Raw genomic sequence first — 18,310 nt, 5'->3', positions numbered from 1 at the left:
CTAAGGATGTTTGTTGTTGGACATGACTCTCTTTTTTGCCAACATTCTAACGTCAAACTACAGCTTCAAACACTGAAGAAAGCAGGGTTGCAGGAACTTATCTTTTAATACTTGAGGGATTTGCAAGGGATTGGCTCAGAGGAGAGGGGCTGGGTAGGGGGACCACGCACATTTAGGAAAAGGCCCTCAGCCACACTGGGTACCTGAGTCTGTTGCAGTGAAGGAAATGGCCCGGGCAGTAAGCTGATGCCTGGTCCTTTTTCAGACTGCTGTGGGCTCCCTTATTCCCACCGCTGCAACCAGAGATGTTGATTTTACATCACATTTGCACAGGCATGGTGAATTAGATTACTCTGCCTCCCCTCCCCTGCTACATAACCAAGCACAGTTGTGTCTATTTCCTATCAGATGGAGCACCCTTCACTTTGTGCTGCAGGAACTGACTGGTAAGTGACTTTCCCAGGCTGGAGGGGATGCAGGATGTCCCCGTGAAATTCTGAAGGGCTGACCTAAAGAGGGGTCCAAGCATCCCCCAAACCTAAAGCATTCCACTGCCTGGGCCTCAACATGGGGCTGGAGACTACCCAACAACCCCTCTGCCCAGCGATCCCCCAAGGCGCTAAGTATGAAGATATCCCAGGAGACTTATTAAAATACAGATTCCCGAGTCCTGCCCCAGAAGTTCCAAATGAGCGGATCTGAGGAGGGGTCCAAGAATCTGAAATCTTAACTAATTTAGCCTGAGGAATTCTTAGAAACAGCCAGGAGCTTAGGAATCACTAATCTGGTCCAGTGTTTCTAAGCTAAGGGAAGGGATAATCAGACTGGCAATCTTTCTCTCTCCAAAAAAGAAGAAATATGTGTGTGTGTGCATGCACACTCATATGCACATGCATGGACGTGTGAGCCCTTTCTTCTTCTGCCATATGTTGAAATGCCCTCTAGAAAGAAGGACAATGTAAGAATTTTTCAAAAGCCCACAGTGATCCTGAGACCTTCATACCCTCCCTGCTATGGCAACCAGTGAAGGGGAGAATATGACACCCCAAAATATCCTCTGTCAAAAGGATTATCTTGAGCTGATTATTATTAAAAAACAGCAGACACAGGAGAAGCTCTGAAAACCTAGTAGTTTTTCTTTTGTAAGGTTTATTCACATTTAAAAGGAAATCTCCATTTATAAGGGTGTCTCCCTACCTGTACCAGGAAGGGGGGGGGGGGCGGTGACACAATCTCTAGAAACTCTTACCAATGCAGAAGGCAAGGATTTAAATCTGCATTACAGCCTTACCCTATTTACTGTGCTTTCCTGGTAACCTCCCAATAACAGGGCCTTGCCACCTGTCTCCCCAATGTCTTTTTTTTTTTTTTTTTTTGTCTTGAGCTGAAGATGGTATTTAAGGCAATGGCTTCAGCCATTTTTGGGAGTTATTCAGTTTTCCTGATTATCTCCCATGTATACAGGAGATATACGTGTTATCAAACTTTTGCTGCTTTGTTCCTGTTAATCTGCCTTTTATTACAGGGTCTCAGCCAAGAACCTAGATGGGTAGAGGAAAGTTATTTTTCCTCCCCTACACCATGGGTCAAGAACAAGTTGCTAGAGGCAGCCCTGAGGCCTAAGGAAGGAGGTTGCCTATTCACAGACTCAGCTAAATGAGAGAGCCAGGCAGACCAGCCCCCTGACCTGGTTCAATGTGCTCTACACCCCTCACAGGTCCAGGGCCCCCACTCAATGTTCTCAACACTGAAGTTGGGACTGAGCTTCTGAGCTGTTCATAGCTCAGCAGCCTGCAGTGCTGCCGGTGAGCTGGGGAGAGGCAGGGCCTGGGGCCAGGTGAGTCAGAGGGGCACAGACTTACCACCATACACAAAAATAAACTCCAAATGGATGAAAGACCTCAATGTGAGACAGGAATCCATCAAAATTCTAGAGGAGAACATAGGCAACAACTTCTATGACATCGGCCAGAGCAACCTTTTTCACGACACATCTCCAAAGGCAAGAGAAATAAAAGATAAAATGAACTTATGGGACTTTATCAGGATAAAGAGCTTCTGCACAGCCAAGGAAACAGTCAAAAAAACTAAGAGACAGCCCACGGAATGGGAGAATATATTTGCAAAGGACACCACAGATAAAGGACTGGTATCCAAGATCTACAAAGAACTTCTCAAACTCAATACACGAGAAACAAATAAACAAATCATAAAATGGGCAGAAGATATGAACAGACACTTTTCCAATGAAGACATACAAATGGCTAACAGACACATGAAAAAATGTTCAAAATCATTAGCCATCAGGGAAATTCAAATCAAAACCACACTGAGATACCACCTTACGCCAGTTAGAATGGCAAAGATAGACAAGGCAAGAAACAACAATTGTTGGAGAGGATGTGGAGAAAGGGGATCCCTCCTACATTGTTGGTGGGAATGCAAGTTGGTACAGCCACTCTGGAAAACAGTGTGGAGGTCCCTTAAAAAGTTAAAAATTGAACTACCCTATGACCCAGCCATTGCACTACTGGGTGTTTACCCCAAAGATACAGACGTAGTAAAGAGAAGGGCCATATGCACCCCAATGTTCATAGCTGCATTGTCCACAATAGCCAAATCATGGAAGGAGCCGAGATGCCCTTCAACAGATGACTGGATTAAGAAGCTGTGGTCCATATATACAATGGAATATTACTCAGCTATCAGAAAGAACGAATTCTCAACATTTGCTGCAACATGGACGGCACTGGAGGAGATAATGCTAAGTGAAATAAGTCAAGCAGAGAAAGACAATTATCATATGATTTCTCTCATCTATGGAACATAAGAACTAGGATGATCGGTAGGGGAAGAAAGGGATAAAGAAAGGGGGGGTAATCAGAAGGGGGAATGAAACATGAGAGACTATGGACTATGAGAAACAAACTGAAGACTTCAGAGGGGAGGGGTGGGGGAATGGGATAGACTGGTGATGGGTAGTAAGGAGGGCACATATTGCATGGTGCATTGGGTGTTATACACAACTAATGAAGCATCGAATTTTTCATCGGAATCCGGGGATGTACTGTATGGTGACTAACATAGTATAATAAAAAAAAAAAAAAAGAAGAAGGCTGCAGCATGGTCATCCGGTCATGGGCAGCAGTGGGGAACAGTGATGTACATTTAGGGCGCAGCTGGCCTGGAAAGCTGGCATTTCCCAGAGCAATGACCAGAGACGCGGAACAGCGCACTAGTTCTGGAAGAGGCCAGAGAAGCTCCGCCTTTACAGGAGCATCTGAGGTACCTGAAAGGGTTAAAAGCCAGCTGGGCTCTGCAGGAGCCAATCCTCAGAGCGGGTGGAAATTCAGAGTGCTGCAAAGCTGCCTAGAAAACAGAGCCCTGGGAGGCTCACTGAGCTCATTAACTTTTAAAGAGATTTCTTCCCCTTATCTCTCCCCAGCACCTTTCTCCAGGCAGCCTGGTGAGCAGGGCTCTGCTCCAGAAGCTGCTGCTACTGCTTCAGTGACTCAAGCACCCCGAGAAGTGCCTCCCCCCGCCCCCCCCCCTGCAGGCCAGTAATAATGGGGCCATATGACCTGTCAGCCCTTCCCAGGGCCTAGTGGTCTCCCAGTGCCTGCAAAAGGAAATGCAGCTTCCAAAGGTGCCAGCCCCACTGCTGGAGAAATGCTTAAAATGTTGAAATCTGAAGTTAAACCCACGAAAAGAAAAAACTCTAGGGATCTAATTAAACCTTCCAGGTAAAACGCTATAATGGATAATGTTAGAAACTCAGAGGGATATGGAGTTAGGCTTGATGCCCAGACTCTGGACAGCAAGGTCCTGACCCCATGCCTGTCCACTGAGAGGTCAGGTTCTGCACTTGCCCAGCTGGCTGTGCTCAGTGCAAAGGAAATTTGTTCTAGGCCCTCTCGGGATATAAACCATTTATAAGCAGGCAATTTGACAGTTATACACATTTGTTGTTAAGCTGGTAGACAAGGTTTAAGTCCTGTTACCAGGCTTTCCTGTTTCACTTTGTGTCTCTGGTCAGCTGGCCTTTGGCAGCACGGATCAGGGGGCACAACCCTGCTCTCCAGGGGTTGAGTCCAGCTTAGCCTCTAAGCCATGTGGTTTGGGCATCTCATTCTCTCTTCATCAAATGAGGACATTTCCACTATGAAACTTGTTATCCCTTCTAATTCTAACATTCGGTAACTAAGAATGGGAAAACCAGATTTAAGGGTGCACGTGGGTTTTAAGCAGGGACCAGTTCTCCTCCTGGGAATCAGCTTCTAGCATCTCAGTTGTTTCCAAAGCTGCCTTTTATGCATCTCCCAGTTGCTGCCATAAAACCAGACATTCTACTGCTGTGACATGTTTGTGGGATCAAGTAAAAGATTTGTATTTGCCAGAGTTGTTAGGCTATAGGCAACTAGAATCTGTATCAGCTAGTTAGGACAGAAAGAGATCTAGACAGTTCACAGAATAATCAGGAGGGCTAAAAACAAAACAGACTGTGGGCAAAGCTTCCAGAAGATGGCTCCTCTCCCAGCATTGCCAGGAGGCCACCACTTCTGCAGTCACATGCAGTGTGTGGGACTTTCACAAGAAGAGACACATTTCTCCCACAAACCATCATTACGTGAGATTTTATGTAATCATTGCAGCGGAAAGCATTCCTAACTAATTAACAGCATATTTGACTTCATCAAGTATCTCAAACCCAAAGAACTTATTTCTTCTAATTTTCCCTGGGAATTCAGATTTATCATTCATTTAATATGTATTGACTAAATGCCTTCTGTGAGCTTTGCTCTATGCAATTCAATCAGTAAGACTCTGCCGTGCCCTCAAGCAGCAGTTAGTCTAAGGGAAGGCCCAGGGAAGACTCAGGATACTCTGAGACAAGAACCCTTATAAGGGTTATCATAATACACCGTGGAAATCCAGCCACTGAAGCACCCTGCCCAGCTGGACAAGGGATGGGAGGGCTTCCCGGAGAAGTGCTCTGCAAACTGAGTCCTAAAGGAAAGGAGGGAGTTAGCTCATTGAGGACACACAACAGAAGCCATGGAGCAGTACGTGCAAAAGCCAGGGATGCTAAAGAGCTGGCGTGTTCTGAGGACTGAGAGCAAGTCTCCGCATGTGGGGGTAGAGACTCTCAGGGGAAGAAAGAATTGAAAGCTAAACAGAGTCCTGATCATGAGAAGCTCTGGAAGCCATGTGAAGAAATTCAGATTCGATGCTGGGGATAATGAAGAACCATGGTATGATTTGGAAAAATTGATCAGATTTGCAGCTTAGAAAGCCCCATCAGGTTTCTGAGGGGTGGATGGTGGATTGGCAAAGGGAAGGGAGCTCAGCTGAAGACCACTACAGGAACTTAGGGGACATAAGAGGGAATGGTAGGACGTGGAGACAGGAGCTGGTTTCCAGGTGACGGCCACAGAGTAACTGAGGACATGGAGATTGGGTGGCGGACGCATCCCTGAGAGAGGACAGGTCTAGAGGAATATGCTGCATTGGTCAGTGTGGGGTTTGTGAGAAGAGTAAACATGTTTATGAGTGAGGGCTTGAGGGTCCCTCTGATATATTTGCCTCACTGTCCAGAGATGAGAACAGTTGTTGGGGTTCCCCAGAGCCTTTGGCTTTTTTATCGGGTCCTGGTTGATTACAAGATCAGTGCCCTCTGGATCAGAGATGTGCTGCTGCATTATGTTTTCACGGTTTGAAAAACTTTTGACACATTTAAACAGTGATTACCACTGAAGACAGGGTGAGATTAAAATCCTGGCCAACTGGAGCTGGAAGTCTCAGCCCTATTGCTCGCCCCCTGACCTCGGGTGGGGCAGGGTAGGCCACACAGACACAACCACAGCAGATAGGAGCAAGCTCCTGGTCCTACTTGGTCCTCCTCCAGCCACATTACCAGGGATTCTCTTTCAGGAAGAGAAAATTAACTTACAGTAATGCCATGCCGTCAAGGAACAAGGATCCAGTGGCAGAGTGTGAAAGGAAAATGACCCCATCTAAAAGGTCTTTCAAGTTCTCTGGGCCAGGAGAACATAGCAAATGTGGGGTACCACTCTCTCTGCCATGCTTTCCTGGCCTAGTCCTCCTCCTTCTCTCTACCACTTCCACCAAGTCTGGGCTAAGGGCTTCTTCCCTGCCCTCTCACAGCACCCTCCCTGAGCCTTCTATCAAGACATTTACCACATTGCCCTACTTGAAGGTGCTATCTGTCTGTCTTTTCCCGAGGGTTGAGACCCATTGCAGTTCACTTTTTTTTTTTTAAGATTTTATTTATTTATTTGACACAGAGAAAGTACAACCAGAGGAAGCAGCAGGCAGAGGGAAAGGAAGGAGCAGACTTCCCTGCTGAGCAGGGAGCCCAATGTGGGGCTCGATCCTAGGACCCTGGGATCGTGACCTGAGCCGAAGGCAGATGCTTAACTATCTGAGCCACCCACACGCCCCGTGCAGTTCACTTCTTATCCCCATCACCTAGCATGTACCTAGTACAAAAAAGTCATTAAATTGGGGCGCCTGGGTGGCTCAGTCATTAAGCATCTGCCTTCCGCTCAGGGCGTGATCCCCGGGGTTCTGGGATCGAGCCCCACATTGGGCTCCCTGCTCCTGGGAGCCTGCTTCTTCCTCTCCCACTCCCCCTGCTTGTGTTCCCTCTCTCGCTGGCTGTCTCTCTCTCTCAAATATAAATAAATAAAATATTTTTTAAAAAGTCATTGAATAAATGTTGTCGAATAAATTAACTGTGGAATAGCCTCCTCTCCATGTATAGCTGCACAGTTGTGCACTGGGAGGCCTGCACAACCACATACAACAGCACTGAGAAAAGACGGGACTTTTTTGCTTAAATTCATGAAAATTATATGACCATCATATACTTTGTACCCAGGCAGATCACCCATTCCGACAAGCTGTTAGTCATTACTGCCTGCTCTCGTGAAGTAAACCTCATCAGTTCCTCAGCAAAGGTTGTATCATTTAAAGTGGCAATCCTTTCCTGCCTTTCACCCATCTGTTCTTAACTTGACCCAGGCAATCTCTTTCATTGCCTACCGAAGATATTTCAGCTCAGGTGATGCCATTTCCGGATGGTGACCTATTCCATTAAGAAGGCAAGACCTGACGAGTTTCCTCTTCTAAACCGTCAGGAGCAGTGCCAGTTAAACCTGGGCCTGGCAAGCGCCCCAGACTCAAGCATGCCACAGAATGCCTAACGTTCATCCTCTGTCTTCTCTTGGCGTAACTGAGGCCAGCCTGGAGGAGGGAAGAGCCCCTGTCATGAGCACATTGCAATGGGGGCATGCCCTGCATCGCCGTCGTGAACAATCCTGCAGGACAGCGTTTACTGGAGACTAAAGGCTTTCTCTTGGGTGACTGGCTTCCCATCCCTACTGGGCTCATGGAAGAATCGTAGAATGACAGATCTGGACACAAGCTTACAGACCATCTAGCTTCTCACCTCATGAGGATTCAGACGCTCAGGGAGAGCCAAAGCTCAGTCATCCACGCAATGACGGCTGCAGGGAGGCAAAGCGGTGATAACTCATGAGAACCTGTCACCACCAGCTTTTCCACCGAACCTGCTAAGAGGATCCTAACTTAGATGTTAAACCCTCCTCTTGGAGAACTGCCTCTTCTTACCCACCACTCCCCCCGGCCCTACACATTATGCAGACAGACCGTTTGCTGTTAGAACATGACGTTCTCATTCAGACCTCCCAGCCTTTGCATCTACACTTCCTCCCACCAGGAGTGGCCTTTCCTTCTTCCCTGGCCACATGCTCGGGTTCCTTCAGGACCCAGCTCCCATGCCACCTCTGACAGGGACCTCCCCACTCAGCCCCACCTCCCCTGTGTACAGAGTGAACCAATCCCCCCTTCATGCTCCCCTGCAGGCTAGACTTCCTTTAGAGAGAGCTGATCCAGCCAGTTTTCTGTCTGCAACACCCTCCTGACCACCCGCTCCTTTTGCAACCCCAGCTCCTCCATGGCCTTCTGGTACTCCCGTAGCTCCTTCAAACACTTCCTGCCAGTCTCCCACCACATTCTCCCTCCCAGGGAGCCTTCACTCATCGCCAGCTGCAAGTGTGTATTTGGTTTTTTCCTTATTTATTGAAAAGTATCTATTGCCCTCCTGCTACATGCGAGGCACTTGGGATGCAGGGATATCAAGAAGGATCAGATGTGCACTGTCACGGTGTCACATCCTGCTAGTATGGGAACAAGACACAGGAAACAACCACACATCCAAGGCATGGACTGGACCACTCCAATGGTGACAGATGACAGGTGACAGGTGAGGCAGTAAATCTAAGCAAGGCATTGAGAGTAGCTTGCCTGATGTCTGTCCCCATGCCCAGCCTCTGCAAAGTATGCTCCGTAGCCATGGGGTTTGCATACCTGGGCTGCTACAGCCCTGAGAGGCCAGAGGCAGGAAATATATGTTTGCTGATTGAATCAGTGATCATGGCTTTCGGAACCAGCCACCACCGGCCGCTGAGCTCCTCGAGGGCAGAAGCTACTTATGACTCCTCTCTGTATCTCCAGCACCTGACACAGGACGGGATGGGGGTCTCCGTCCAAGGCGCCTTATCCGTGTCATTATCAGTAAGCCTGAGAAGGTAGACGGCCAAGAAATGTTTCCTAGTTGCTGGGTCTATGGAGCTCAAATAAATGATCCCGTATTTTCTTCACTTGGCTAACCTCATAGCGCTTTATAAACTGTGAAGTGTGGTTCATTTTTCATCTAATAGCTTTATCAGGGCTATACAAATGTCTATAATACTCGCCATCACTTTACTCCTCAGATGAGAGCCTGTGCCAGTCTTACTCCAAAACCGTGCTCCATCCCAGACATCTGACCCATGCAGCCCCTCCACGACAGTGTGTGACCTCATAATGACAGGGACCTTGCCCGTCTGCATCTCCAGCTCCTTATACAGTGCCCAGCTTACAGGAGGAGCGTAGTCAATGTTTTGCAAATAAATGGTGCCTTGCTCAGGGATACAGAGGCCAGATTCGTGGAAAAGGTGCCTTCTGAGTCTATCCTGACCTGAGCTCCAACCTCCACACTTTGGGCAATCACTTTGAGGCCCTCTCTGCCCTGGTCTATAAAACAGCACCGTCACAGGGCGCTTCCCACATGGGGTCCTGTCCAAGGAATGAAACTCCATATGGGAAAGTTCAGGAAAATCCTGTAAGATACAAGGTGGAACTAATAACAGTAGAATCCCAGTGACCAGCAGTGGGACTGGAAGAAACCACCAGGCTTCCCAGGGAGGGGCTCTCACTCATGGTTTAAGGCTCAGAATCAATGTCACCTCCCTGAGAAGGCCCTGCCTCCTGTCTCCCCAAGCCCCTGGCACATAACTGTGTCATCCCACTGCTGCCATTACTCGCCGGCGTGCCTGACTCCCCCACCGCCCTGGGGGCCCTCAGGACCAGGACTATGACTTGTTTATTTTGAATTCCCAGCACATAACAGAAGACCCTGTGTAGAGACAATGTTCTGCAAACTTGCTGAATGGAATTCTTATCCAACCTTCCCTCACATTAAGACAATGAAGGCACATCTGCCGAGTGGGGACATTTTGGCTCCTGAGTCAGCTCTTGGTCAACCTCAGGATGCATGGGGAGACCGGCGAGGGTGTCCCAGAGACATGCGGGGTTCCCGGACTCCGGGCAGCTCCAGCGCACCGCTTGCACAGGTGCCTCGCAGACGCCTCGTCGTGTACTGGTGACGCGCACAGCTTCCAGAGCCTGGCACCGGACCAAAGACTGGCACCCCGAGTTCCCCGCGGGCCTTGATACGAGCACTCCCTGTGCCTCGATTTCTTGCTTACAAAACGGAGTGGTAATGCGCCTGGCTTCTAGGGTTGTTTGGAGAATGAAATGAGCGATTACACGTGCATCACTGAGAAAGCATCGGCAGAGGACCCAGGCCCAGCGAATGTCATTGTCACCCCCCCCTTCTTGCAGAGACAGAACACGCGCCTGCCCGAGGGTGATCTCAGAGACGTGATGGAAACCTTCCCCCGGCCCTGCTCAGATGTGCTTCCGCGCCCACTGTGGTGGTTTAAATGACGTGACTCCTCACATCTTGGAAATTAAAATAAGAGAGGACGGGAAGTGGGATGCCGCCTTTGCCCGTGTCATTCTCACCATCTTCGGTCCTCTGTCGGCAGAGCACTTGTCCCAAGTGACCAGCACCCATCTCCCCAGCTTGGCTGCCACCCCAGCCCAGAGCCTCACACCCGGCAAATGCTTAGAATACACGAGCAGGGAGAGCTGCTCCGCGTCCCTAGACTGTCTGAGGCCCTGAGTTCTGTATGAAAGAGTTCCCCAGGTCAGAGGTGGGAAAATGCGGGCGGGCGGCAGGCGGGCCGGCGGCCTCCACACTGGCCCTTCACTTTCCTGCGTGTGTCTGATGCCCCTCCCCCCGCGGCGTGGGCTGGGTTAATCCGAGTGGGCAGGGTGGGCCAGTGGCTGGTTTAGGGGCAGACACACGGCCCAGCTCCGCTCGATGTGAAGAAGCGATGGCGGTCTCCCGAGAGGCTTCTGGGGGAGCTCTCTTTGCTCTAAAAATTTAAATATACACAGAAGGAAAAATCATCGCCTTCTCCCGCCTGACGTTTGGGTAGAATCGACGACTCTGAGGCTGCGGCGTCCACCCCGCGGTGAGGGAGCGGGACGCGCACGGGGCTCGAGCACAACCATCAGCCCTCTCGCGGTCACGTGTTACCGGAGCTTATGGGCTCCTCGGGGTTGCCTTTTCTGTTACAAGATCGGGTAAGATGCATTTGGCTAAAAGTAATCAAAACCCCAATTAGCCAATGATTTAAATCGGGAATCAGCAAGCTTTTTCTTCGAACGGTCGGATAGTATTTGAGGCTTTGTGGGCACAGGGCCTTGGTCCCGAGGCTCACGCTAGCCTTTGCAGCCCCAAAGCACCACGAACAACGAGTGCGCGGATGAGCTGGCTGTGCGCCAAACTCGCTTTACAAAACCAGGCAGCAGGCTGGACGTGGCCATATGGTTTAAACCGTAAACGCATCCATCGTTTACTGAATTACAGAACAGGAGGAAAGTTCTGGCTGGTTCAGGAACTGTGACATGGCATCACTGCATTCTCTGTCTTCCCTCCCAAGGTTCCAAGAAGGCTGTCCCAGACCCGAGCGTCAGCACTGCACATGGCACCACGCAAGGCCGAACAGGTAGGAGTGTAAGAGGGACCCCAGCGTCTCCCGCGCTCGCCACCCCCTTGCCTTATGTTCCACATGCCATGCTCAGCTTCAAGGCAAGTGAGAAGTGGGTGAGCAAGGGAATGGTTGGCAATGGCTTTGGGGAGCCCACGAAAAATGTCAACCCCAACAGATGGTCAACAAGAGGAAGGGTACAGTGACTCAGAGCAGGTGAGCTTTGGGAAGGAAAGGTGCACGGCAGACCAGCTTCCCTGGGCTGACACAGCAGCTCCAGGGCATATAAGAAATGTCTGAAACTTCTTTTTAAATATTAAATACTACTATTAACATGGAGTTAAATTAATATTAAATTGAAATTTTAAAAACGTAATTTTAGAGACAAGAGGAATACTGAGGAAGTTACTGGAAGACAGTCTCGTAAAGGAGATCTCTAATCTAATTTGCAAACTGCATTCGCATACATTTTAATCTCATCCTCTTGACAATCTTATGAAGAGGTGTTGGTCCCAGTTTACAGGTTAACATGGCAGAGTTGGGGTTCACATTCAGTCTTCTGACCTCCATGCCCAGGAAGGCTTCCCTCTACAGCATCTGTTCGATGGCACAGATGCTCACAGGAGACCAGCTCAAATGACCAAGGGATGAAGAACCAAGCTGTTTGGTCTGGAAAAGCAGGTGCACAAGGGGCTGAAGAGAGCCAAAGACTGTGTCTGAGAAGATGCCACACTTGTTCTGTTTGGCTCTGTGAGGACACAGAGTTCGGCCCCAGCTAACCAAGCCTCGTGGTCAAAACCCCTCCAAAGGACCAGGTCGGGGGCACCTGGGTGGCTCAGTCGTTAACCATCTGCCTTCGGCTCAGGGCGTGATCCCAGGGTCCTGGGATAGAACCCAGCATCGGGCTTCCTGCTCCGCTGGGAGCCTGCTTCTTTCTCTCCCACTCCCCCTGCTTGTGTTCCCTCACTCGCTGGCTAGCTCTCTCTCTGTCAAATAAACAAATAAAATCTTAAAAAAAAAAAAAAAAGGGCCAGGCCGTGCTGGTGTGATGAGCACACAATCAGCTGTGCTCAAAGCACAGAGGAAGACCACTGGGAGGAAGCGCCCTTGGAAGGAGCTTGTGGCCTGGAGTCCAACGACAGGTTGGACTCGATGGCCCTGAGTCCCAGTACCCTTTTCACCCAAAGATTTGAGGAGTTTGGGCAAAGAAGCATCAGGAAGGATGACAAGGAACTGAGGAATGGCCTATGGGTCCCAACTGGACTGGGGCTTGGAGGAAAGGCATGCGGTGATAGGGAAGGGAAGCCCACGCAGTCAGGGAAGCCATGGGAGCTGCTCCATCACTTCTAAGAGACCTGGGGCATCCTGGGCTGAAGGAGATGCCGCCTATTCGTCCACCATCTTACTCCCTGGGTTCTAAGGGAACCAAAGACTGGCCTGCACTCTGCCCCGCAGAAGTTGCAGAACTGGAAGAAACCTCAGAAATGACTCTCACACCCTCACCTTGACCCCCACGTACTCACCACACCCCCACGTGCAACCACACGCATACCACACACTTGCACACAGTAACATACTCAACATACTCACACACACTCCCCACACACTCCCCACACACTCATACACACTCACATTGTAACACATACTTAGCATATGCACAACCACACACACTCCCCACACACTCATACACACTCACACAGTAACACATACTTAGCATACACACAACCATATACACTCACCACACTCACAGCCACACACACACAACACGCTCGCACATAGTAACACATGCAGCATACTCACAAGCAATCACACACACTCACACAACTACACACATACCACACTCACACACAGTAACACATACTCAGCATATTCAGACACAACCACACACACCACACACACACTCACCACACTCACATACACATGACCACATGCCACATACACACAACCACACACACTCACCACACACACACAACCACATGCATAACACACACTCACACAGTAACACATACTTAGCATACGCACAACTATATACACTTTTCACACACACACACACAAACAACACACATACAATTACCCACGCTCACACACACAACACCTACAACCACACACAGTAACACACTCAGCACAGACACACACAACCACACACGGTGCATGCGCCATCAGTTTTGGATGTTTTACAGATGAGGAAACTAGGGCAGAATGAGATGAGCAGTTGTGCTCCTGTCCACATGAGGACTCCATCAGGCAGGGGCCCTGGATCTGGCACGTGACACCGTCCACCTTCTCCTCCCTTCTCCCCTTGGTTCTTCCCGTAACTGATGGCTCTCCTAGGCTCTCCCCAGTAGTAAGCAGAGTCGGGGAGGAGAAAGACCAGGATGGCCACCATGGCCTGGGGACCCGACGGCCAACAACCGGCTGTCCCAGGAGAGGCTGGATGCAAGCTTTTCTTCACTCTTCACTCAGTGCTCAGCCCTGCGCGCTGGGACCTTTCTGAGAGGAGCAGATGTAGACGGAGAAGAGAAGGACGGGGACAGGGGCTTGCAGCCGTGGAACGAAGTGCCCGTGCTGTCTCCAGGACAGCAGCAGTGAGCTGGCCCACCTCCTGCCAAGTGTCCTCCGGGGAGAATTAACGAGGGGTGTTAAAATGAAATGCAGACAGTTAGAACACATCTGCCGGGGGTGTGGCGGAGACGCTAACGGCTGGCTGCCTCTCCATCGGGTGTCCCTGCAGCCTGGCACCTCCTGGCCAGAGAAGGAGAGCAGGTGTCATGCTGGGGTCTCCAGGCACCTGCAGACAGTGCTTCTGCACCCGAAGATTGCCCAGCCAGCTGCTTCTCCCAGCGGTCACCACAGGTCCCTTGGTTTTGTTTCCAGGTGGGGAGGCCTTCCTGGGCACCAGCATGTCCCGGCCTGCCCACGGGCCCCAGGCTGCACTTCTGCAAGGGAAACTGGGGCTTCTGAGCCCCTCCCAGCTGAGAGGGAGCAGGGATAGCAGGCAAGCCTCCTATATTCAGAGGAGAGAAGGGAAATCTTTTTGAAGGGAGGGTGTAGAGACTGAGGACTCCTAAACCGAAAGAACACACGTGTTTTTCTGGATCTGGAAAGAGACCGCCTCTCTGCCGGGGGCAGGTTTTCCACTCGGGAGATCGGTGTTGTCTGGTGCGTGCTGGTCAGTGTGGCCTCACGGACGTGGGACGTGTATGTGCAGCTCAGATGTGTCCAGTGAGCCAAGTAAGTCCTTGCAAACCTACCCCTTTCCCTCTGCCATTTAGGAGGGCAGCCGAGGAAGGTGGGATCAGTTCTTCAAGAGGTAGAGAAATGGATTGTTTTAAAATCCTACATACAGCAAACCAAGCTAAACCTTGCAGATGTATGCAGAGAAAGGACTGGTAAAGTTAAAGTGAACCAGTAACAGGGCCTCCAGAACAACCTGAGAAAAACTGCCCGTTTAATAGAAATCACATGCAAATTCTTTCCCTCTGATGGTGCCGATGACAGGCTCTACCTCAAAGTACCAGGGGCCTATTGTGCGTTTTTGTTTGGTTTGGTTTTTGTTTTGTTTTGTTTTGTTTTGTTTTTTTGGTCACTGTGGAAAATCATTCTTGCTTTTCTACATATGTGTTTTTATAAATTCTCTCAAATGTCCAAGGCTTTGTTCCAAGAGATGATGCCTCAGTTGAAGCGACCATTAACTCCCCTGGCTCCAGCCCCTCAGATGCCGGGGCCCATCCTTGGCACCTAAGGGAACATTCCAGGTGAGCCAGCAGCATGTGTTCTCAGGTGGCCCCAGGCTGTATGGTCAGCTGAGGTCCTGCCGCCACAGAGCCAGGCCTAGACAAAGGCCTCCCAGGTACTCAAACCCCAAGACAGAGCCCCTCATTCTAGACCTTCCCACTCTGCTCTCTTCTGTTCTCACCCCACAGGCCGCTGCTCCATGGGAATCTGACCAAACACCCCTGTAAGATATTATGCCTTCACCACCCCTCTCAGGTAACTCTTTCAATGGAAACTGTCCCAATTGTTGACTGATTTCCACGGAACTGAATCGTGGCCTGCTCGGGGCCAGGCATTGTGCCGTCATCATGACGAATGAGACTCCTTCTCTCCTAGAAGAGCAGACTGCAAATTCTGCCTGAGTCACATCAAGGAAGGTCTGGGGACAGAGGGAGACCTGACAGCTAGTGAGCATTAAGCCGGGGCCAGGCTTTGGGGAAGCCAGGACGGTCCAAGGAGAGAATGGAGCAAACCCTGTCATTAACGCAGGGCTTGAAGCTGGAAGAAAGCAAGAGGTGTCTGCGGGAGTGGGTCGGCCCTCAGATGCAGTAGAGGGAGCCTGAGTAACGCTCCTTCATCTGCTGCTCACCTGGGCTCCTTGACATTCACCTTTCCAGGCAGGCCACCTACCCTAGTCCCTGGGCCTCAACAAATGTCTGATGAATAAATAAGGGCATGTCTTTTGTCCTGCAAAGCCAATCGAAAGGATCTGAGCAGAGGAGCGGCCTGGCCAGAAGGGAGTTTTAGGGAAGTATCTCCAGCAGCAGGTGAGAGAGAGGCTGGAGGGGAGCGATGGAAGGCCAGAGACAGGGCGGGAGTCTAGTGTGATTCCCACCTTGGGCCTGGCCCCCTCCTCGCCTCCTCCAGCACTGGAGTGTGGCCCACTCTCCATCCCCTGCAAGCTGGAGAGCTGAGCCCAAACCCAGGCTCACTGGCCCAGATGTAGCCCAAAGCCGAGCTGCAAGGCCAGCCTGGAGCCTTCTTCTCCCAGCTACCGCATCGGGTCTGTGCCCAGATGCTCATTCAGCCCATTTGCATTACTGAGCACTACTGGGTGCCAGGCAGCCCGCCATCCACCAGGGCCCAAAGGGACATTCCCTTTGTGTTTTGTTGTCACTTCTGGTGACAGAAGTGGCTGGTCACTTATCCACTGTGTTCTGGGAAAGTCTCATGCTTGTTCACTCCCAGCATGGCGGGCTTCGGAGCGGAAGTGCCAGTCCCCCTTAGCACACCTGTGCAGGGAGGGGACTTGGGAGCCTTGAGCTAAACTTCAAACCTCACACTGCAGGTGTGGGGGGGGTGTCTTTCCATCACAGCAGCTCATGGGCTGGTAGAAATGTGAAGGAAAAGGTTTGGGAAGAAGCTATTTTTAGCCCACCTAAGAAGTGTCCCTGGTCCTTATCAGGCCCGTGCCTGGTGGGACAGAGAGGTCTCAGTCACTCCTGCTATCAGGAAGGGTCAATAAACCAGAACCTCGCCTCCTCAGACGAGACTGGCCTCATTCCCAACTTCCCCTTCCTGCGCTCAAGGAGGTAAACACTCGGTTCTGTGAAAGCCGCTGGGATAAAGGCCAAGCTTCTCACGCATATGACCTCAGCCCTGTTTTCCCCCTTGGGTGATGCCCTACTTTATGAGGACACAGGTGGACCAAGGCGGCCAGGCTGGGCTCCCTGCCCCCTTTGGGCCCTTGCCCTCTCCTTGGCGTCCCCTCTGCTGCTTGACTCAGCTTCCAGTCCAGACCAGAGGCAGCCTCCACAGGCAGCGCGCAGGCCCCTGAGACTTGGAGCAGCTGTGGTTGGCACCCCCGCTCCTTCCCACTCGTCGGCCTCTTCTTTCCTCTTGCTTCTATTATTGCATTTCCCTCTTCTTGAATGTGCCCCTCTGGCCTCCTTCTCTTTTCACGGCCCCATTGCTTATGTCCCAGGTCCCCTGACAACCCTGCTTGGCCTCTTGAGTCCATGCTCTACAAAGGGAAGCTCTTCTATGCTTATCCAAACCCACGGATGAGCAAAAAGCCACGTGTCAACCAAAAATATAGTTTACAAGCTACAAAAAAGAGAAGGGGAGTAAACGCCCTTATTAAAAACTCCAACCTTTAAAAAACGGTCCAATTTAGAAGCAAAAAGGAACTATTAAAGGATTCTCACTGCTCCCTGACAAATATTGTCTGTCTGCCATTATTGCTTGGAAAGAGCTGCCACATCAGTAAAGGAGTCCCAAGCAAATGTCATTCTCAACAAGCGACTGCCAGGAGGCCTGGACTTTGCCTGTGAGTGTGCTGGAGTGTGGGCCAGGGTGGGGCAGGAGAGGGAGACAGGCAGATGAGGACCTTTGAGTGACAGTGAGCACTTGCTTCTATAACAAAATACTATAGAGTGGGCGTCTTAAACAACCAGAATTTATTTCTCACAGTCCTAAGCCTGGAAGGCCAAGATCAAGGTGCTGGCCAGCTCCATTCCTGGTGAGGGCCTGCTTCCTGGCTCACTGACAGCTGCCTTCTCCATGTGTCCTCACATGGCAGAGAGAGGGAGACAGACAGCTCCAGTGTCTTATGAAGACACTAATCCCATCCTGGGGGCCACCCTCCTGACCTCCTCTAAACCCAATTATCTCCTAGAGGCTCCACCTCCAAATACCATCACAGTGGGGGTTAGGGCTTCAACCTGTGTATATGGGGAGATGAAATTCAGTCCCCAGCCCCCTCCTCACCTGGGGAGAAGTTCCTTTGAGCAGATGGAGACACCAGGGCAGAGGCCTGCAGTCTGCATTCCGAATTATAATCCTCATATGACAGGGCCAGACGTTTGGAACTCAGAATCCCGCCTCTCTGCCAGTTAGAAAGGCCAGGGCAGTCCCAAGGGAAACCCCAGAGAAATTCGATCTCTCTAGAATAAAACTGTTCTTCTGTACACAGTCCCAGGGAAACCTGGGGTCCCAAGGCTCCTTGCAGCTCTCTGAGTGGGACTGATGATCCCTCAGGAAGAAATAATGGCAAAGCAGCTGTTTTCTTGGGGTAACAGGCTCGATACGAAATAAGAGCGGGAGGTCAGAGCTGAAAGCTGGCCCCGTGAAGCATCTTCACTTGAGCGGTATTGGAAGGGTAGTTTGATAAAGTCTTGTTAATGTTAAATCACTTTCAGGATTTGGCTCATTAATACTCAACTGCAGTCCTATTTGCCATTCTGTTGCCCAGGATAACATTTTGGAAGTCAGCTTCCTTTCTATTTCCATTAAGAAGTTATTAATATTTGTGGGATGCCTGGGTGGCTCAGTCAGTTAAGCATCTGCCTTCAGCTCAGGTCATGATCCCAGGGTCCTGGGATTGAGTC

This window comes from Ailuropoda melanoleuca, chromosome 6, assembly GCF_002007445.2.
Source record: "Ailuropoda melanoleuca isolate Jingjing chromosome 6, ASM200744v2, whole genome shotgun sequence".
Taxonomy (NCBI): domain Eukaryota; kingdom Metazoa; phylum Chordata; class Mammalia; order Carnivora; family Ursidae; genus Ailuropoda; species Ailuropoda melanoleuca.
This window is presented reverse-complemented; position numbering follows the sequence as displayed.